This window comes from Bufo gargarizans, chromosome 2, assembly GCF_014858855.1.
Source record: "Bufo gargarizans isolate SCDJY-AF-19 chromosome 2, ASM1485885v1, whole genome shotgun sequence".
In the NCBI taxonomy this organism is placed as follows: domain Eukaryota; kingdom Metazoa; phylum Chordata; class Amphibia; order Anura; family Bufonidae; genus Bufo; species Bufo gargarizans.
Window position 1 is genome coordinate 234,371,433 of NC_058081.1, and position 22,823 is coordinate 234,394,255.

Consider the following 22,823-nt stretch of genomic DNA (forward strand, 5'->3'; position numbering starts at 1 on the left):
ACAGTTGGATGCTAATGTCTGTAAAGCACTGCAGAATATAGTAGCACAATATAAGTGCATAAAATAAATAAATATAGCGTAGACTGAGCTATAGTAGTTTGGAAGCTTTGGAAGATTTGGATGGTTGAAGTGACTTTCATGTTCTAGAGATGATGTGAGGGGCATAGAACAATGCCAGAGAGGTAACATAAATGTGAGGTTTGTAAGTGTAAAAGGGACATGGGAAGTCATAGAATTTTATCTAGAAGTAATATGGAGTTATATTGTATAGCTTTGGTAGTTAATAGACCAATGAAGCCAGATTGTAGTAGGTGAAAAATAGAAATGGATGAAAGGGAGGACAGGTCAGGGTGGACATGTTCAAGGAGTTCTGAAGCAAAAGGGAGTAGAGCAATTAGGTGGAATCTGGTTACAGAAGATGGATCTCTGAATAATGGGTTTGATGGTTAATAGCTTATATAAAGAAGACCAGAAACTAAGAGTGTGTCTAGAAGTGACTAATATATTGAATAGATGATTTAGGCCTGCTTGGATACATAAGGTTTTAAGGTTGTGGATGAGGTGGGATAGGAAAGGGTAGATAGTTCAGGTGGCAAGTATAAATTTGGAGAATAAGGTGAAAGCACAATAGCTACATTTATTCATTGCTGATTTGTATTAATATGTATAAACATATAATTCTGTATAAAGGAACTAGTACACAGATATGAGAGTTCAACTATGATATTTATACTATGGTCACTGGCTTTATTTTACAATTTTAATAAATTTTGTGCAAGTGTAGCTGCTATATTCTGCATACATATTATTTATTTTCTACATAGTGATGCATATAACTAAGAGGCCACATGGTTAATATAGCTAAAGTCATGCAAGAGAAAGTGGAATTTCAATGTTTGTTATTTTTTTTTTTAGTTTAATAGTTAATGTTTTGATTGTATGATTTATCTCATTGTTTTCCCACTGGTAATTCTCAGGGCGGGCAGATGATTTCCATTTGCTATATCATTTCAATCAAGATCCTGGTCTAAAAAAATATTTACCTTTCCGTGATAATACATACCAGGAGCACAAAAGGAGATTATTCAAACCAAGAAAAGTTGTAATATAGGGTAATGCTGAGTCCATATGCTCTGAGTGCAGAGATTATCCAAAGCAATACCACAAACTGAATTTATTAGAAATGCGATTATTTTTTTTCCCTGTCTTTAATTTACTTTTTTTTTTTATCTGGAAGAGATAACAGAACTTCAAATTGTGCCCCCACCCACAATATGGACAATCACAATACATTAGTAAGTGGCTTATATTAACTTTGCATATTAACCCCTCTAGCTGAGAATTTAAAGGGGATATGTTACCCAAAATTTCTGCCAGTTGAAACCATAAACCAACACATTTCTTTTTTCTAATCTGTGTTTATTTTCTGATTACAGATTTTTTTATTATATTTCCTAAACATAATTATGGAGGCTGTCATATTGCTTGAAATATTCTTAATAGCATTTAGAAAGCATTTCAAGATTTTATTTTACAAAATTGATATAACACTACCATATTCTGCAGCGCTTTACAGACATTAGCATCAAGCTGTCCCCAATGGGGCTCACAATCTAAGTTCCCTATCAATATGTCTTTGGAGTGTGGAAGGAAACCAGAGAACCCGAAGAAAACTCACTCAAGCACATGGAGAAAATACAAACTCAATGCAGATGTTGTTCATGGTCGCTTTCAAACCTAGGACCCCAGCACTGCAAGGCACCAATGCTAACCACTGAGCAACGCATTGCTCCTGTCCATTGTGTCTATGACCCATGAGCCACCCTTTGCTTTATGGCAGCCACATGGGTCATGGGACAGGAGCTGACCTCATTGACTTCCATGGGAGAGTTTACTAGGCATGCTTTGTGAACTGTGCAGAGATTATTGTACAAGGAAAGAATATACAGCAAAAGCTTTGACAAACACCTATTGTGAATGGTGGATCCTGTTTTCATCTATACACAGAGGTGATATCATTACAGGAAGGATTAGAATGATAGATAAGTAGATAACTTCAGTAAAGTTTTCTGTACAGAACAAGAAGTAGTGGATTTGATGTTTCCATATGTATTGAAATGGGAGATTAAATGATCAAATATTCTTTAAGCATATGTTTAACATAAAAACCTGATTCACACAATGGGTCATTTTTTTATTATACATTCCCTTTAAAAGAGAAATGATGCTATCTGTAAGAGCTTAAAGTCTAAAAGGGATTAGTGAAGTGGAACAAAATGTACAAAGAGCTGATTTTGTTTTATGGCAAGACATTTTAGCTTAGACCAAATTTTAACAATTAAAAAATAAAGAAACAATTTATGAATATAGAATATGTGGTACCTTTTCAAAACTCAATATGTGATTCAGCTAAAATTGCTTAGTATTGATGTTATTATAATGCTTTACTTATGCCTGGAGATGTCTGTATTAGTGTCATAGAGTTTAATTCAAACTTAAACGCTCAGCTCTTTCACTTGTAGCATGAGCTCATCGTGTCTGTCAGGAAATAAGCAGAACCTAATGTCTCTAGAGTACTTTTTTTGTTCTAAGGTAGAATGGGGTAATGTGAACAGACTGTAAATGCTGTGCAGTGTCAACTCAACTGGTTAAAGTGTGTCCTCCCCCTGCAGGGTGTGAATGAGTTTCACACTGTGGGGCTGTTGCTGAAGCCATTAAGCATGGAATTTAAGTGAGTACTGCATGCATTCCAAGAAAGACATTGTTTATGTCTAAATGAGCAAAGAAACTTCTAATAATGTCCAAAGCATAGTGTGGGAGGGAATGAAAGGTAAGTTACTATTCATCTAAGTAACAGGAATACACTTGCAAACTATGCATTTACTATTGTTGTTTATTTACAGATAAAAAGAGGATAAAATATTTCAAATATTCAACATTAATATTAAGCTCTTTGCTATGGACATGGCTCTTAGGGTCCATTCACACGTCCGCAATTTCGTTCCGCATTTTGCGGAACGGAATTGCAGACTTATTAATTTCTATGGGGCAGCACCATGTGCTGCCCTGATCCGGAATTGCAGATCTGCACTTAGTGGTGAAAGTAATAAATGTATTTTATTGTTGGCACATCACAATTCAACAGGCGGCAGTGACCAGCTTACTTCAGCTGACACTTAAAGAAAAAACTATTCAGTCCCAAATCTGAACAAATCACATAGGAAGGGTTAGGGCACAGTACTGTACTCCCCACGGAGTAGATGGGGACCTTGCTTTGTCCTTTGTCTCTAGGCAGAGACCCTCCGGTTTTCACTCGGCTCCAAAAACACACAGCTACACAGAGCTCCACCGTCAGCCAGGTAATCACACACACATCCACATTACCCTGCTGGCTGACTTTTTGTAAGCCAGTCAAAACCCGGCATGGACCGTGGGGAGTAGCCACCCGCCCAGCACTATGGCTACTCCCAGTAAGAGTCGTCTCAGATTAGCTTTTCACAGCTATGCTAACTACCAAAGTGTCCATCAGCTACTGCTGTGGGCATATGCGCTACTGGCTCCTACTTCACCGAGGCCAGGAACCTCTGTGACACATCGTGATATATATATATATATATATATATAATGTTTTTTTTTTTTTTTTTCTGTTGTCTTGTCCTGGTTGATTTGTTAATGAATTCAGATAATATCAATTCAGTATTCCATACAAGTCTATTGTAGATACTTAACTAGCCAAGTGTTCTCTAGTGATTAAAAGAGGACCAATCAGCTCTACTGACACATCTGTTTTACTTGCATTCTCCATAAAATAACTATTCTAGAGCATCTTTTGTTCAACATCTCTTCTGTTCCATTCTGTGTCATAGATTGTAAGCTGTTGTGAGCAGGGCTCTCACTGCTAGTGTTTCAGTTGTACAGTATATTAGCTAGTAACTGTGTCATGTCTTTTAACTTGTACATGAACCCTCTGAATTGTAAAGCGCTGTGGAATATGGTGACACTATATAAATAAATATTATTTTTACTATTATTATCATTATTATTATTCCTCCTTGATGTGTATGATACATTCAAAACTGGGAATTACTTTTCTTTGCAAAGTCTGACACTGTCCATCTTGTACTGAGATGTAGGAGCATGTCCCATTAACAAGCAACTATGAATTAAAAAGACACAGTAAAATAATAAACCTTAGCAATATAGTAAATTATTCAAATGGGTTATACAGGGTGGTCCACAAAAAAGTAACCTGCCTCAATGGATAGTATGACAAAATGAACTAGCATATTGATTTTTTTAAATTACCCACAAGTCACAAAATTATGCTGAAATGACTTCCCATTTATGTTTATGCATGTAATGAAACCGAGCTTTGTCTGTCACAGCAATGGGTCCAAATGTCTGTCAGCAACCAGAGTGAGCAACCAAGTCCAGTAATTTATACATTTAGTTTTGTCAGATTCTTTCAGTTCCTGCACACAAGTTTCCAGTTTAGAGATTTCAGCACTCACTGACATGTCATTCTTTATATACAAACATGCTCAGACATTCCTTGAGTTGAAATTTTGGGGACTACTCACAATTCGTTGCTGAATTTCATGCACAAGTTAAGCCATCGTGATCGATGGAGGCCTCACTTTCTTCATGTTTGCAACAGAGCCTGTTTGATGCCATTTCTGAAGCAGACTCTGAATACAATGTTTATCTGGTGGTTTTGTTCCTTGGTACTTGTCGCCAGTGTTGGACTGGGCTGTCTAGGGCCCACCAGTAAAATTTATTTTGAGGGCCCACCATATGGATACATACAAATATTACCTGCTCACACAGCAGTAGACAGCAGCAAGACACTACAAGATGATTAATTATGGGGTCCCAGCAGCAACTTTGAGAAGGCAGGTGTCTCGGAAAGGAGGATACTGGTTGTCTTGCCTCTATACCGAAAAGTCATCTTAGCCACATGAACATGTCTATAATAATTAACTGGGTAGTTTCTTAAATGCTTTACTCAGTTTTCAATTTTTACAGGTCTCTTAAAAAATAAAAGCTGAGGCATGATTGGTTGCAACAGACAATTAAGACAGATTTACTATTAGGCAGTTTGATTTAGAGACATTAGAAGCAGGCTACTTTTTCATGGGCCACCCTGTATGTAGTGAAAAATGCAGTTTGAACATTGATTTATAATTGATAGCATTTGTTTTTTCATAAATAGTCAGTGGCTGCAGATGACTGTTTTCTATTATCTATTTTCAGATTAATTGTAGTATTTTAAATGTTCCATTTGCTGTTAATAAATGTGGTTTTCATTGTCTCTGTGGTTTTCATTTTTCATAATACTATTTCAGATAACACATGCCTCACAACTAGACTTCACAGTGTCCTCATGCCAAACAGTAAGAACCATCTGTTACATAGCTGCCTATCAACAAACTGTCCCAGCAAATAATATTGAAATGTTGATTATGCTTTTTCTGTAAAAACGGATGTTCTTTTATGTAAAGAATGTTAATGCAATGGATATACTACTGTATACTATACTATACTATATCCCAGTATATGTATTTATATATATATATATATATATATATATATATCCCATCATCTATAAATACACAGGACAGCATACTCTCACTATACTATAAACTATATAAACTATAGAGACACAAAGTTGTTTAAAACACTAGGCTCAAAATATCTGATGGCTAATAATAAGGTAATAAGCATGACGAATATATGATGGCAAAAATTAGTAACAAAGACAATAATCGATTGCAATGAACACGGTTGTATTAGTTCTCTATCCATTTTGTGCATTCCTTAGTCTGCTTCTATAACTGTTATGGCTCAGTTACAATATGATATCCATGAATTGTACTTGAACATTCTAGAACAATTTGCTTTTATAGAAGACAGTACTGTATACGAATGAAATGTTTCTTCCAAACTTCCAAACCCATCAAACAAATCGTACTCTATATATGTCAACCCACAGCTGCTATAAATCAACTTTCCTTAATGTGTTGATGTGTGAATGGGTTTCAGTCTTTGTAAATTAGTCATAGTCATAATGACATAGTCAACAGTCACCATGATATTTTCCTCCTTCTTTTGGTCCTGCCAGTTCTGCTATCTATCAAAAACAGCATGGTATCTGTCACAATACCTGTTCTACTGATGTTTAGTCGGTGGAATGTGAAAAATAGCCTGAAGAACAATGGACATGAATCCATTAATGCCATAGTTAATGTAGAGAAATGAGACAGGAAAGGGAATCTGCATTGCCTAGGTAAATCATAGAAAAGGGTTGACAAGGGATCTAGAACCCTACTGAGTATAAAGAGCCACTAAACAGTGCTGGAAAATAAATTATTTCAGTTCAAATGACAATGAGTGAAATACAACCTGATCTAACAAAAAGCATATTTATGGCATACTGAGAATAGGCAGTGACAGGAAAGGGGTCCCTTTAAGCAATATGCAAGAAATCTGGTTTTCAGCTTGGATAACATGAAACATCCATGAAATGGACATTTTTTTGTTCAGAATGTGAATTGTTTTACTAAGTGAATGAGAAGATTGGTAAGGAAGAGAAGTACAGAAAACCAAAGGGATACAAAAGCTTGAGCTTATTTCCTTAATTGGTGTGGGCCTTTTTATCTGATGACTTCGGTTTTTCTTCTTTTTCTTAAATTTGCTCCAGCGCTTCACAATGTCTTTGTAGATGTTATGCATTTGGTATTACCATACAAGACTTTAGGACAATGAGTCAATGGGATCAAACAACAGCATTAGCCCACACTTGTGGGAATGGCCGGAACTCAGAAGAAAACCTGTCAGGATGATGAACAGAAATAGCTGAACTTAGTAATAATAAGAACAAGATTTTTGCTGTACTGGCCCATTAACGGTCGTCATTGCTCTAAGATGCATTAAAAGACTAGCACTTCATTTGAATAACTTAGCATTTTGAATAGTGATTAGTGGACGAATTGCATTGAAAGACTGTAACAAACTTTCAAAGATAGCAGACTCATTTCTCAATTCAAGCTACAATACTTACCTAAAAAACACCTTTCTCTAATGCCTTTACATTCAGATATGTATTTTACATCTACTTCATGAATTATTAGATGACCAGTTTAATACTTAAATGTACTCTTTAAATGAAATATGTAGGGTACCTTCTGACAATTTTCAAAGAAGAAGAAATTGAGTTCATTATTTATTTTTAATATTGTAGTAATATTATCCTGTATGCTAAATTGGGAACATTTCAGAAAATTACATAGTGATAATCCGTTCTAACTAGGGATGAGCGAACTCGAACTGTATAGTTCGGGTTCGTACCGAATTTTGGGGTGTCCGTGACACGGACCCGAACCCGGACATTTTCGTAAAAGTCCGGGTTCGGGTTCGGTGTTCGTCGCTTTCTTGGCGCTTTTGTGACGCTTTCTTGGCGCTTTTTGAAAGGCTGCAAAGCAGCCAATCAACAAGCGTCATACTACTTGCCCCAAGAGGCCGTCACAGCCATGCCTACTATTGGCATGGCTGTGATTGGCCAGAGCACCATGTGACCCAGCCTCTATTTAAGCTGGAGTCACATAGCGCCGCCCGTCACTCTGCTCTGATTAGCGTAGGGAGAGGTTGCGGATGCGACAGTAGGGCGAGATTAGGCAGATTAACTCCTCCAAAGGACTTCACTTGATTAATCGATCGATCTGCAGCTGTGCATCATTGAGCTGCTGAAATTCAAATGCTCACTCACTGTTTTTAGGCTGCCCAGACCGTTTGTCAGTCACTTTTTTCTGGGGTGATCGGCGGCCATTTTGTGTCTTGTGCGGTGCTGCGACCAAGTGCATCCAAGCTGCGACCAAGTGCATTTAACCCTCAATGGTGTGGTTGTTTTTTGGCTAAAGCCTACATCAGGGTGAAGCTGTCACACCAAGTGCATTTAACCAGCAATAGTCTGTTCATTTTTTTGGCCATATACTAAATCAGGGGCAAGCTGCGCCTGTCACCAAGTGCATTTAACCCTCAATGGTGTGGTTGTTTTTTGGCTAAAGCCTACATCAGGGTGAAGCTGTCACACCAAGTGCATTTAACCAGCAATAGTCTGTTCATTTTTTGGCCATATACTACATCAGGGGCAAGCTGCGCCCGTCACCAAGTGCATTTAACCCTCAGTAGTGTGGTGCGTCAAGCTGTGACACCAAGTGCATTTAACCAGCAATAGTCTGTTCATTTTTTGGCCATATATTAAATCAGGGGCAAGCTGCGCCCGTCACCAAGTGCATTTAACCAGCAATAGTGTGGTTATTTTTTGGCCATATCCCAGTCTAATTCTGTCACTAAATCCATACCGGTCACCCAGCGCCTAAATACTAGGCCTCAAATTTATATCCCGCTAAATCTCTCGTTACCGCTGTCCTGTTGTGGCTGGGAAAGTTATTTAGTGTCCGTCAAAGCACATTTTTTGTTCTGGGTTGAAGTACAATTCCCAATTTAGCAATTTCATAATTTAGTGGTTCCTGCTATATCAGAGCTATTTGAAATCTATCCCTAAAAGGGTATATAATATTCAAGGTGCACATTGGGTCATTCAGAATAACTTCACACACACCCGCTACTGTGTATTTCCAAGTCTAATTCTGTCACTAAACCCATACCTGTCACCCAGCGCCTAAATACTAGGCCTCAAATTTATATCCTGCTAAATCTCTCGTTACCGCTGTCCTGTTGTGGCTGGGAAAGTTATTTAGTGTGCGTCAAAGCACATTTTTTGTTCTGGGTTGAAATACAATTCCCAATTTAGCAATTTCATAATTTAGTGGTTCCTGCTATATCAGAGCTATTTGAAATCTATCCCTAAAAGGGTATATAATATTCAAGGTGCACATTGGGTCATTCAGAATAACTTCACACACACCCGCTACTGTGTATTTCCAAGTCTAATTCTGTCACTAAACCCATACCTGTCACCCAGCGCCTAAATACTAGGCCTCAAATTTATATCCTGCTAAATCTCTCATTACCGCTGTCCTGTTGTGGCTGGGAAAGTTATTTAGTGTCCGTCAAAGCACATTTTTTGTTCTGGGTTGAAATACAATTCCCAATTTAGCAATTTCATAATTTAGTGGTTTCTGCTATATCAGAGCTATTTGAAATCTATCCCTAAAAGGGTATATAATATTCAAGGTGCACATTGGGTCATTCAGAATAACTTCACACACACCCGCTACTGTGTATTTCTAAGTCTAATTCTGTCACTAAACCCATACCTGTCACCCAGCGCCTAAATACTAGGCCTCAAATTTATATCCTGCTAAATCTCTCGTTAACGCTGTCCTGTTGTGGCTGGGAAAGTTATTTAGTGTCCGTCAAAGCACATTTTTTGTTCTGGGTTTAAATACAATTCCCAATTTAACAATTTCAAAATTTAGTGGTTTCTGCTATATCAGAGCTATTTGAAATCTATCCCTAAAAGGGTATATAATATTCAAGGTGCACATTGGGTCATTCAGAATAACTTCACACACACCCGCTACTGTGTATTTCTAAGTCTAATTCTGTCACTAAACCCATACCTGTCACCCAGCGCCTAAATACTAGGCCTCAAATTTATATCCTGCTAAATCTCTCGTTAACGCTGTCCTGTTGTGGCTGGGAAAGTTATTTAGTGTCCGTCAAAGCACATTTTTTGTTCTGGGTTTAAATACAATTCCCAATTTAACAATTTCATAATTTAGTGGTTTCTGCTATATCAGAGCTATTTGAAATCTATCCCTAAAAGGGTATATAATATTCAAGGTGCACATTGGGTCATTCAGAATAACTTCACACACACCCGCTACTGTGTATTTCCAAGTCTAATTCTGTCACTAAACCCATACCTGTCACCCAGCGCCTAAATACTAGGCCTCAAATTTATATCCTGCTAAATCTCTCGTTAACGCTGTCCTGTTGTGGCTGGGAAAGTTATTTAGTGTCCGTCAAAGCACATTTTTTGTTCTGGGTTGAAATACAATTCCCAATTTAGCAATTTCATAATTTAGTGGTTTCTGCTATATCAGAGCTATTTGAAATCTATCCCTAAAAGGGTATATAATATTCAAGGTGCACATTGGGTCATTCAGAATAACTTCACACACACCCGCTACTGTGTATTTCTAAGTCTAATTCTGTCACTAAACCCATACCTGTCACCCAGCGCCTAAATACTAGGCCTCAAATTTATATCCTGCTAAATCTCTCGTTAACGCTGTCCTGTTGTGGCTGGGAAAGTTATTTAGTGTCCGTCAAAGCACATTTTTTGTTCTGGGTTTAAATACAATTCCCAATTTAACAATTTCATAATTTAGTGGTTTCTGCTATATCAGAGCTATTTGAAATCTATCCCTAAAAGGGTATATAATATTCAAGGTGCACATTGGGTCATTCAGAATAACTTCACACACACCCGCTACTGTGTATTTCCAAGTCTAATTCTGTCACTAAACCCATACCTGTCACCCAGCGCCTAAATACTAGGCCTCAAATTTATATCCTGCTAAATCTCTCGTTAACGCTGTCCTGTTGTGGCTGGGAAAGTTATTTAGTGTCCGTCAAAGCACATTTTTTGTTCTGGGTTTAAATACAATTCCCAATTTAACAATTTCATAATTTAGTGGTTTCTGCTATATCAGAGCTATTTGAAATCTATCCCTAAAAGGGTATATAATATTCAAGGTGCACATTGGGTCATTCAGAATAACTTCACACACACCCGCTACTGTGTATTTCCAAGTCTAATTCTGTCACTAAACCCATACCTGTCACCCAGCGCCTAAATACTAGGCCTCAAATTTATATCCTGCTAAATCTCTCGTTAATGCTGTCCTGTTGTGGCTGGGAAAGTTATTTAGTGTCCGTCAAAGCACATTTTTTGTTCTGGGTTGAAATATAATTCCCAATTTAGCAATTTCATAATTTAGTGGTTTCTGCTATATCAGAGCTATTTGAAATCTATCCCTAAAAGGGTATATAATATTCAAGGTGCACATTGGGTCATTCAGAATAACTTCACACACACCCGCTACTGTGTATTTCTAAGTCTAATTCTGTCACTAAACCCATACCTGTCACCCAGCGCCTAAATACTAGGCCTCAAATTTATATCCTGCTAAATCTCTCGTTAACGCTGTCCTGTTGTGGCTGGGAAAGTTATTTAGTGTCCGTCAAAGCACATTTTTTGTTCTGGGTTTAAATACAATTCCCAATTTAACAATTTCATAATTTAGTGGTTTCTGCTATATCAGAGCTATTTGAAATCTATCCCTAAAAGGGTATATAATATTCAAGGTGCACATTGGGTCATTCAGAATAACTTCACACACACACGCTTCTGTGCATTTCCAAGTCTAATTCTGTCACTAAATCCATACCGGTCACCCAGCGCCTAAATACTAGGCCTCAAATTTATATCCTGCTAAATCTCTCGTTAACGCTGTCCTGTTGTGGCTGGGAAAGTTATTTAGTGTCCGTCAAAGCACATTTTTTGTTCTGGGTTTAAATACAATTCCCAATTTAACAATTTCATAATTTAGTGGTTTCTGCTATATCAGAGCTATTTGAAATCTATCCCTAAAAGGGTATATAATATTCAAGGTGCACATTGGGTCATTCAGAATAACTTCACACACACCCGCTACTGTGTATTTCCAAGTCTAATTCTGTCACTAAACCCATACCTGTCACCCAGCGCCTAAATACTAGGCCTCAAATTTATATCCTGCTAAATCTCTCGTTAACGCTGTCCTGTTGTGGCTGGGAAAGTTATTTAGTGTCCGTCAAAGCACATTTTTTGTTCTGAGTTGAAATACAATTCCCAATTTAGCAATTTCATAATTTAGTAGTTTCTGCGATATCAGAGCTATTTGAAATCTATCCCTAAAAGGGTATATAATATTCAAGGTGCACATTGGGTCATTCAGAATAACTTCACACACACCCGCTACTGTGTATTTCTAAGTCTAATTCTGTCACTAAACCCATACCTGTCACCCAGCGCCTAAATACTAGGCCTCAAATTTATATCCTGCTAAATCTCTCGTTAACGCTGTCCTGTTGTGGCTGGGAAAGTTATTTAGTGTCCGTCAAAGCACATTTTTTGTTCTGGGTTTAAATACAATTCCCAATTTAACAATTTCATAATTTAGTGGTTTCTGCTATATCAGAGCTATTTGAAATCTATCCCTAAAAGGGTATATAATATTCAAGGTGCACATTGGGTCATTCAGAATAACTTCACACACACACGCTTCTGTGCATTTCCAAGTCTAATTCTGTCACTAAATCCATACCGGTCACCCAGCGCCTAAATACTAGGCCTCAAATTTATATCCCGCTGAATTTGAATACAATACATTGGGCCAAATAATATATTTGTTGTTGTGGTGAACCATAACAATGAGAAAAACATCTAGTAAGGGACGCGGACGTGGACATGGTCGTGGTGGTGTTAGTGGACCCTCTGGTGCTGGGAGAGGACGTGGCCGTTCTGCCACATCCACACGTCCTAGTGTACCAACTACCTCAGGTCCCAGTAGCCGCCAGAATTTACAGCGATATATGGTGGGGCCCAATGCCGTTCTAAGGATGGTAAGGCCTGAGCAGGTACAGGCATTAGTCAATTGGGTGGCCGACAGTGGATCCAGCACGTTCACATTATCTCCCACCCAGTCTTCTGCAGAAAGCGCACAGATGGCGCCTGAAAACCAACCCCATCAGTCTGTCACATCACCCCCATGCATACCAGGGAAACTGTCTCAGCCTCAAGTTATGCAGCAGTCTCTTATGCTGTTTGAAGACTCCGCTGGCAGGGTTTCCCAAGGGCATCCACCTAGCCCTTCCCCAGCGGTGAAAGACATAGAATGCACTGACGCACAACCACTTATGTTTCCTGATGATGAGGACATGGGAATACCACCTCAGCATGTCTCTGATGATGACGAAACACAGGTGCCAACTGCTGCGTCTTTCTGCAGTGTGCAGACTGAACAGGAGGTCAGGGATCAAGACTGGGTGGAAGACGATGCAGGGGACGATGAGGTCCTAGACCCCACATGGAATGAAGGTCGTGCCACTGACTTTCACAGTTCGGAGGAAGAGGCAGTGGTGAGACCGAGCCAACAGCGTAGCAAAAGAGGGAGCAGTGGGCAAAAGCAGAACACCCGCCGCCAAGAGACTCCGCCTGCTACTGACCGCCGCCATCTGGGACCGAGCACCCCAAAGGCAGCTTCAAGGAGTTCCCTGGCATGGCACTTCTTCAAACAATGTGCTGACGACAAGACCCGAGTGGTTTGCACGCTGTGCCATCAGAGCCTGAAGCGAGGCATTAACGTTCTGAACCTGAGCACAACCTGCATGACCAGGCACCTGCATGCAAAGCATGAACTGCAGTGGAGTAAACACCTTAAAACCAAGGAAGTCACTCAGGCTCCCCCTGCTACCTCTTCTGCTGCTGCCGCCTCGGCCTCTTCTGCTGCTGCCGCCTCGGCCTCTTCCTCTGCCTCTGGAGGAACGTTGGCACCTGCCGCCCAGCAAACAGGGGATGTACCACCAACACCACCACCACCACCTCCGTCACCAAGCGTCTCAACCATGTCACACGCCAGCGTTCAGCTCTCCATCTCACAAACATTTGATAGAAAGCGTAAATTCCCACCTAGCCACCCTCGATCCCTGGCCCTGAATGCCAGCATTTCTAAACTACTGGCCTATGAAATGCTGTCATTTAGGCTGGTGGACACAGACAGCTTCAAACAGCTCATGTCGCTTGCTGTCCCACAGTATGTTGTTCCCAGCCGGCACTACTTCTCCAAGAGAGCCGTGCCTTCCCTGCACAACCAAGTATCCGATAAAATCAAGTGTGCACTGCGCAACGCCATCTGTGGCAAGGTCCACCTAACCACAGATACGTGGACCAGTAAGCACGGCCAGGGACGCTATATCTCCCTAACTGCACACTGGGTAAATGTAGTGGCAGCTGGGCCCCAGGCGGAGAGCTGTTTGGCGCACGTCCTTCCGCCGCCAAGGATCGCAGGGCAACATTCTTTGCCTCCTGTTGCCACCTCCTCCTTCTCGGCTTCCTCCTCCTCTTCTTCCACCTGCTCATCCAGTCAGCCACACACCTTCACCACCAACTTCAGCACAGCCCGGGGTAAACGTCAGCAGGCCATTCTGAAACTCATATGTTTGGGGGACAGGCCCCACACCGCACAGGAGTTGTGGCGGGGTATTGAACAACAGACCGACGAGTGGTTGCTGCCGGTGAGCCTCAAGCCCAGCCTGGTGGTGTGTGATAATGGGCGAAATCTCGTTGCAGCTCTGGGACTAGCCAATTTGACGCACATCCCTTGCTTGGCGCATGTGCTGAATTTGGTGGTGCAGAAGTTCATTCACAACTACCCCGACATGTCAGAGCTGCTGCATAAAGTGCGGGCCGTCTGTTCGCGCTTCCGGCGTTCACATCCTGCTGCTGCTCGCCTGTCTGCGCTACAGCGTAACTTCGGCCTTCCCGCTCACCGCCTCATATGCGACGTGCCCACCAGGTGGAACTCCACCTTGCACATGCTGGACAGACTGTGCGAGCAGCAGCAGGCCATAGTGGAGTTTCAGCTGCAGCACGCACGGGTCAGTCGCACTACAGAACAGCACCACTTCACCACCAATGACTGGGCCTCCATGCGAGACCTGTGTGCCCTGTTGCGCTGTTTCGAGTACTCCACCAACATGGCCAGTGGCGATGACACCGTTATCAGCGTTACAATACCACTTCTATGTCTCCTTGAGAAAACACTTAGGGCGATGATGGAAGAGGAGGTGGCCCAGGAGGAGGAGGAGGAGGAGGAGGAAGAGGGGTCATTTTTAGCACTTTCAGGCCAGTCTCTTCGAAGTGACTCAGAGGGAGGTTTTTGGCAACAGCAGAGGCCAGGTACAAATGTGGCCAGCCAGGGCCCACTACTGGAGGACGAGGAGGACGAGGATGAGGAGGAGGTGGAGGAGGATGAGGATGAAGCATGGTCACAGCGGGGTGGCACCCAACGCAGCTCGGGTCCATCACTGGTGCGTGGCTGGGGGGAAAGGCAGGACGATGACGATACGCCTCCCACAGAGGACAGCTTGTCCTTACCCCTGGGCAGCCTGGCACACATGAGCGACTACATGCTGCAGTGCCTGCGCAACGACAGCAGAGTTGCCCACATTTTAACCTGTGCGGACTACTGGGTTGCCACCCTGCTGGATCCACGCTACAAAGACAATGTGCCCACCTTACTTCCTGCACTGGAGCGTGATAGGAAGATGCGCGAGTACAAGCGCACGTTGGTAGACGCGCTACTGAGAGCATTCCCAAATGTCACAGGGGAACAAGTGGAAGCCCAAGGCCAAGGCAGAGGAGGAGCAAGAGGTCGCCAAGGCAGCTGTGTCACGGCCAGCTCCTCTGAGGGCAGGGTTAGCATGGCAGAGATGTGGAAAACTTTTGTCAACACGCCACAGCTAACTGCACCACCACCTGATACGCAACGTGTTAGCAGGAGGCAACATTTCACTAACATGGTGGAACAGTACGTGTGCACACCCCTCCACGTACTGACTGATGGTTCGGCCCCATTCAACTTCTGGGTCTCTAAATTGTCCACGTGGCCAGAGCTAGCCTTTTATGCCTTGGAGGTGCTGGCCTGCCCGGCAGCCAGCGTTTTGTCTGAACGTGTATTCAGCACGGCAGGGGGCGTCATTACAGACAAACGCAGCCGCCTGTCTACAGCCAATGTGGACAAGCTGACGTTCATAAAAATGAACCAGGCATGGATCCCACAGGACCTGTCCGTCCCTTGTCCAGATTAGACATTAACTACCTCCCCATAACCATATATTATTGGACTCCAGGGCACTTCCTCATTCAATCCTATTTTTATTTTCATTTTACCATTATATTGCGAGGCTACCCAAAGTTGAATGAACCTCTCCTCTGCCTGTGTGCTAGGCCTAAATATATGCCAATGGACTGTTGCAGTGGTGGCTGACATGAAGCCTGATTCTCTGCTATGACATGCAGACTAATTCTCTGCTGACATGAAGCCAGATTGTCTGTTACGGGACCTCTCTGCTCTGCCTGTGTGCTAGGCCTAAATATATGCCAATGGACTGTTGCAGTGGTGGGTGACGTGAAGCCTCATTCTCTGCTATGACATGCAGACTGATTCTCTGCTGACATGAAGCCAGATCGTCTGTTACGGGACCTCTCTGCTCTGCCTGTGTGCTAGGCCTAAATATATGCCAATGGACTGTTGCAGTGGTGGGTGACGTGAAGCCTCATTCTCTGCTATGACATGCAGACTGATTCTCTGCTGACATGAAGCCAGATTGTCTGTTACGGGACCTCTCTGCTCTGCCTGTGTGCTAGGCCTAAATATATGCCAATGGACTGTTGCAGTGGTGGGTGACGTGAAGCCTCATTCTCTGCTATGACATGCAGACTGATTCTCTGCTGTCATGAAGCCAGATTGTCTGTTACGGGACCTCTCTGCTCTGCCTGTGTGCTAGGCCTAAATATATGCCAATGGACTGTTGCAGTGGTGGGTGACGTGAAGCCTCATTCTCTGCTATGACATGCAGACTGATTCTCTGCTGACATGAAGCCAGATCGTCTGTTACGGGACCTCTCTGCTCTGCCTGTGTGCTAGGCCTAAATATATGCCAATGGACTGTTGCAGTGGTGGGTGACGTGAAGCCTCATTCTCTGCTATGACATGCAGACTGATTCTCTGCTGTCATGAAGCCAGATTGTCTGTTACGGGACCTCTCTGCTCTGCCTGTGTGCTAGGCCTAAATATATGCCAATGGACTGTTGCAGTGGTGGGTGACGTGAAGCCTCATTCTCTGCTATGACATGCAGACTGATTCTCTGCTGTCATGAAGCCAGATTGTCTGTTACGGGACCTCTCTGCTCTGCCTGTGTGCTAGGCCTAAATATATGCCAATGGACTGTTGCAGTGGTGGGTGACGTGAAGCCTCATTCTCTGCTATGACATGCAGACTGATTCTCTGCTGACATGAAGCCAGATTGTCTGTTACGGGACCTCTCTCCTCTGCCTGTGTGCTAGGCCTAAATATATGCCAATGGACTGTTGCAGTGGTGGCTGACGTGAAGCCTCATTCTCTGCTATGACATGCAGACTAATTCTCTGCTGACATGAAGCCAGATTGTCTGTTACGGGACCTCTCTCCTCTGCCTGGGTGCTGGGCCTAAATTTATGACAATGGACTGTTGCAGTGGTGGCTGACGTGAAGCCTGATTCTCTGCTATGACATGCAGACTGATTCTCTGCTGACATGAAGCCAGATCCTCTGTTACGGGACCTCTCTCCTCTGCCTGGGTGCTGGGCCTAAATTTATGACAATGGACTGTTGCAGTGGTGGCTGACGTGAAGCCTGATTCTCTGCTATGACATGCAGACTGATTCTCTGCTGACATGAAGCCAGATCCTCTGTTACGGGACCTCTCTCCTCTGCCTGGGTGCTGGGCCTAAATTTATGAAAATGGACTCTTACAGTGGTGGGTGACGTGAAGCCATATTCTCTGCTATGACATGAAGACTGATTCTCTGCTGACATGAAGCCAGATTGTCTGTTACGGGACCTCTCTCCTCTGCCTGGGTGCCGGGGCCTAAATATCTGAGAATGGACTGTTCCAGTGGTGGGTGACGGGAAGCCAGATTCTCTGCTATGGAACCTCTCTCCAATTGATTTTGGTTAATTTTTATTTATTTAATTTTTATTTTAATTAATTTCCCTATCCACATTTGTTTGCAGGGGATTTACCTACATGTTGCTGCCTTTTGCAGCCCTCTAGCCCTTTCCTGGGCTGTTTTACAGCCGTTTTAGTGCCGAAAAGTTCGGGTCCCCATTGACTTCAATGGGGTTCGGGTTCGGGACGAAGTTCGGATCGGGTTCGGATCCCGAACCCGAACATTTCCGGGATGTTCGGCCGAACTTCTCGAACCCGAACATCCAGGTGTTCGCTCAACTCTAGTTCTAACCCATTTAACATCAATAGCCAAAAACCATATTGTATATATTGATTAATAAATAGAAAACACTTTATATGTTAACTTGTCATTATGCAACAATAGAATGGTAATTTCAGAATTTCTATTACAACCAAACTTTTGTTAGACCCCCTTCACATACATCCAGCAATCTAAGGGCTCATGCACACAAATGTATTTTCTTTACGTGTCCGTTCCGTTTTTTTTTTGTACACTGTATGTGGAACCATTCATTTCAATGGGTCCGCAAAAAGAACGTAAGTTACTACTTGTGCATTCCGTTTCCATATGTCCTTTCTGCAAAATAATAGAACATGTCCTATTATTGTCCACATTATGGACAAGGATAGTACTCTTCTATTAGGAGCCAGCTGCTCCGTTCCGCAAAATACGGAATGCACACGGACATCATCAGTATTTTTGGCGTATCTGTTTTTTGCGGACCACAAAACACATAAGGTCGTGTGCATGAGCACTGATTTTGTTTCTCTTGGGTGTGGTACACAAAGGAAAACCGATACCAGGATTGATCTTAGGCTTTACCATGGAAGCTATTTTGTATTCCATTGCATCTCTTGTAAAGCCGGATGTTTCTCTGAGCTGGACAGAAACATTAAGGGCCACATTTATCATTACTCTGACAGCTCACTCCACTTTCACATATGGCTAAAGTCAGTTTTAGCCAAGTCAGATTTATGATCGGCCCTTTAAGACTGTAATAAATGTGGTTTGACGGTAGCAGTTTATCAGTCAGTAAGCAGCTTAACAAAAGTCGCGCATCTTTACGAAAAAGTCGCATGTTTTTATGAAAAAGTTGCATGTTCTATTAAAAAGTCTCATAAGATAAGCATGGTCCTCAATGGAGTGAAATTGCGACTTTTTTGCCACTTTTTTGCCACTTTTTAAATAGTCCCAATAGTAAATCTGTCTAGAGATTCATTTACTTAAGAAAACACGCCCACTTTCAGAAAATTGGCGAGCATAGTGCAGAGCAGATTTGTGCGCAGTTTTAGTGTTTGGGACTTTTTTGGGGACTTTTTCACTCCATTATTCTGACCTGAGCTAATGATAAATCTGGCCCTAATTGTTTTTCTGTCTGGCTATGTCTGTTTATGGATAATACTGTATGTAGTAATAAAACAGAGAAATCATCTCATTCTTTATATTATTTACATATACTTTATATACTCTATATAATGTATATTATATATTCTTTATGTAAACCTATACATAACAACATTTCTTAACTTTATAAAAAAATGCCAAAAATAACTATTTATGGAGGATGCGTAGCATATGGGCGCTGCTCAGACGTAACGGCATGACGTAGGACGTGCCGTGCTCCTGCTCCCTCCCCCCGTCTCATGGGTCGCAACGGCGCTGTTCCTGCTCCCTCCTCCCGTCTCATGGGTCGCAGCGGCGCGTGTATGCGTGCGCGAACGCTGTGTGCCTGAAGTGCCTGTACACCCGCTGCCTGCTATCGGCGGCTTGATGACCTGTCACGAGTCTGCCGTGAGCGAGTCTGCTGTCTGCTGAGAGCTGGGATTCCTGTGAGCATTTGATGGTCGACTATGCGCTCCGGAGCTGCCGCTGCCGCTGCTGCAGGGGGGTGTGACTGCCTCTTCTGATCGGGTTTTCCGGGAATAGCAGCGCTCTACCAGAGAAGAAAACGGAGTCAGAAGGCAAGCTCCCTTCTCACCTTACCTACCCTACCCTACTCCACCCTGGTGCTGGACTCCTATGTGATAAAAAGAAAGAAGGTACCGGAGTTTTGTTCTCCTTATTTGGTATGAGTTGGTGCGTTGGTGTGCTGATGCACTGAATATTTGGGGACGAACCGGCCAGAGAGGGGACGCACTGTCACCTTAACGGATCCCTTTTCTCTGTGCGAGTTGCTGCGTTGATGTGCTGACGCATTGCTACCCTAAGGGATCCCCTTACTCCGTGCGAGTTGGTGTGCTGATGTGCCGAAGCGCTGCCTGTTCGTGGATGAACCGGTTAGAGAAGGGACGCACCGCTACCTTAAGGGTAAAAAAGGAGGTCCGAGAACTGACAACTGTGAGACGTTATTTAGGAGGAGCTGTCTTCACCTCTAAAACCATTCTCCCCGGTGTCGTCTGATTAGATGTATTGTTGAATACACGCTTCTGTACGTGTTAGAGATACGCAAGCGGCTGGTTGAAGGGGTTGGTTTTTTTGCTGGCCATAAGTTATTCACGTATCCCCTCTGTGGATAAATCCTAGACTCGGTGTATATACTGATAGACTACACCTGGGAGAGATTAAGTAACTGCTCACCTCTTTAGTAATGGATATTTAATTATCAGTCAATTGTTGTGTATTGATTCATTCTTATTCCTTTTTTCCTTTTTTTCTCCCCTCTGTTTTATTCCTCCCCCTTTAACCGTTGTAACCGCTTGTCTAGTTTTTGGTTTTTTGGTGGTTGTGGGGGTCTAAACTCATGCCGCCAAAGGGGCTAAACCGGCGATCCGCTGGCACTGCTGGCTCCTCCTCGCCAGGGGGTGGGAAGGGCAGCGCTACCACAACCAGTTTGGAGAAATATCTTAGATCCCCCCCCAGAACTAAGAGCTCTCTGCGTGGGAATAAGGAAATACAAAAGGATAGTAGTGAAACGGCCCCGTTGGAGGAACTTGGGAGGATGGGGACAGGTCACGGAGAAGGGATGGAGGAAAGAATCAACCGGGTAGACGATAGGCTGATGGAAATTCTGGGTGCAGTGCAAAAAACTAATCATAGCCTGGAAGATCTGACAGCTAAGATTGCTTCAGTACAGGTTGATCTTTCCTTCATAAAGGAGGATATGAATAAAGTGAGGGAGAAGGTGAAGGAGTTACAGATAGTATCTGGAAATATGAAAACTGACATAGAGGGTTTAAAGAAAAAAGTGGAAGGAATGGAAGAGGGAAAAAAGACTCTCTTAGAGAAAGTCACAATAATGGAAGACATGTCCAGGAGATCAAATATTATAATGGTCGGATTCCCTGAGGGAGCGGAAGGTGAGGATACAGCAGGGTTTATACAACAGTGGCTGCAGGATAGCTTTAAAGATAAGGGCTTAACTAATTTTTTCTCAGTGGAAAGAGCTCATAGAATACCAGGGAGAACCCCTATAAAAGGGGCTCCCCCGAGGGCAATCCTAGTCAAAATACAAAATGCTAAAGACAGGGATACAATAATGAGAACGAAAAGAATGTTGCAGATATTTGAGTTTAATGGAAATAATATAGCGATTTACCCTGACTATTCAAGAGCCACCCAGACTAAAAGGCGTGAGTTTAAAGAAGTGAAGAAGAGACTAGCCGATGCCCAGATACAATATTCCCTGCTGTATCCCACGAAGCTACGTATAATATATCGTGAACAGGTTAGGTTTTTTGGTTTTGGAGGTGGTGGAGTGGCTCGATGCTAAGGGAATAGGAACATGAAAGGCGCCAGATTGACTCATGGGGGGGGGGGGGGTCGGGGGGTGGGAAGGGGTCGTGTGTAAGAGGTGGGGGAAATTTTCGATTTCTGCCGACCAGATAGTGGGGGGGGGGGGGGGAGAGGGAGGGATGAGTGGGGGGATTAGGGTGGGAATGGTTGTCTTGGGAGACCCAATAGGGTCTAAGGTTAAGAAAAAAGCAGTGACCAATCTAGAAGAGTAGTATGAGTAGTATTATAACATGGAATGTAAGGGGCCTAGGAGATAGGGTTAAAAGGGTAATGGTTTTTGATACTGTCTCTAAACATCTTCCGGCGATTGTAGGATTAATGGAGACACATAGTATAAAGGATAAAATAAACCAGTTAAATAAGAAGTGGGCCCGGTATCAATACCATTCATGTTTCTCTACATACTCATCTGGAGTTAGTGTATATGTTCACTATAAAGTAGATTACCGCCCAATTGATGAGAAAATAGACGACAGGGGCAGATATGTATTTCTTCATTGTCAATGGAATGGTATTGTATGTATTTTGGCTTTTGTGTACATACCCCCCCCCCATTCTCCCTAACGGTTATTCATAGATTAGTGGAGTATGCAGATTCAAGAGGTAAATGCCCCATAGTAATTATGGGAGACCTAAATAATGTTATGAATGATGAGTTAGACAGATATTCTGTGATCCCAAAGGTTAAACAGATGACAGGGCGACAATCAGTACTATGGAAAATATCGCAGGAACTATCCTTAATAGACGTGTGGAGACATCTTTATGATAACAAGCCAGGTTTCTCCTGTTTTAGCCGGGGAAATAAAATAATGTCTAGGATAGACTTGGCACTGGTAAGCTCTAGAATTAGTACACAAAATTTCCAGTATGAAGTATGAAGTGAATAGTATCTCGGACCATTCCCCTGTTTGTCTGCGGTTTAAAACAAATTTAAGACCAACAACTCGTGAGTTTCGTTTGAACCCTCACTGGTTGAATTTAATCAAGGAGGAAGATGATATTAGAGTGAATATAGATGAATTTTGGAAACATAATTTAGGGTCTGCAGGCTCAGGGTATGTCTGGGATGCCTTTAAGGCATTTCTACGTGGTATTTTGATAAGTAAAATTAAGAGCCTGAAAAGGGGATTTGCAGAACAGGAGAGAAACCTGACAGATAGAATAAAAGAAATAGAAGGGGAACTCATGACCAAAAAAATCCCTGAATTTATAAGTCAGCTGGATCAGGCTAAAAGTATATTGAGGAATTACCTGAATGATAAGGCACAACAAAAGGTTTTT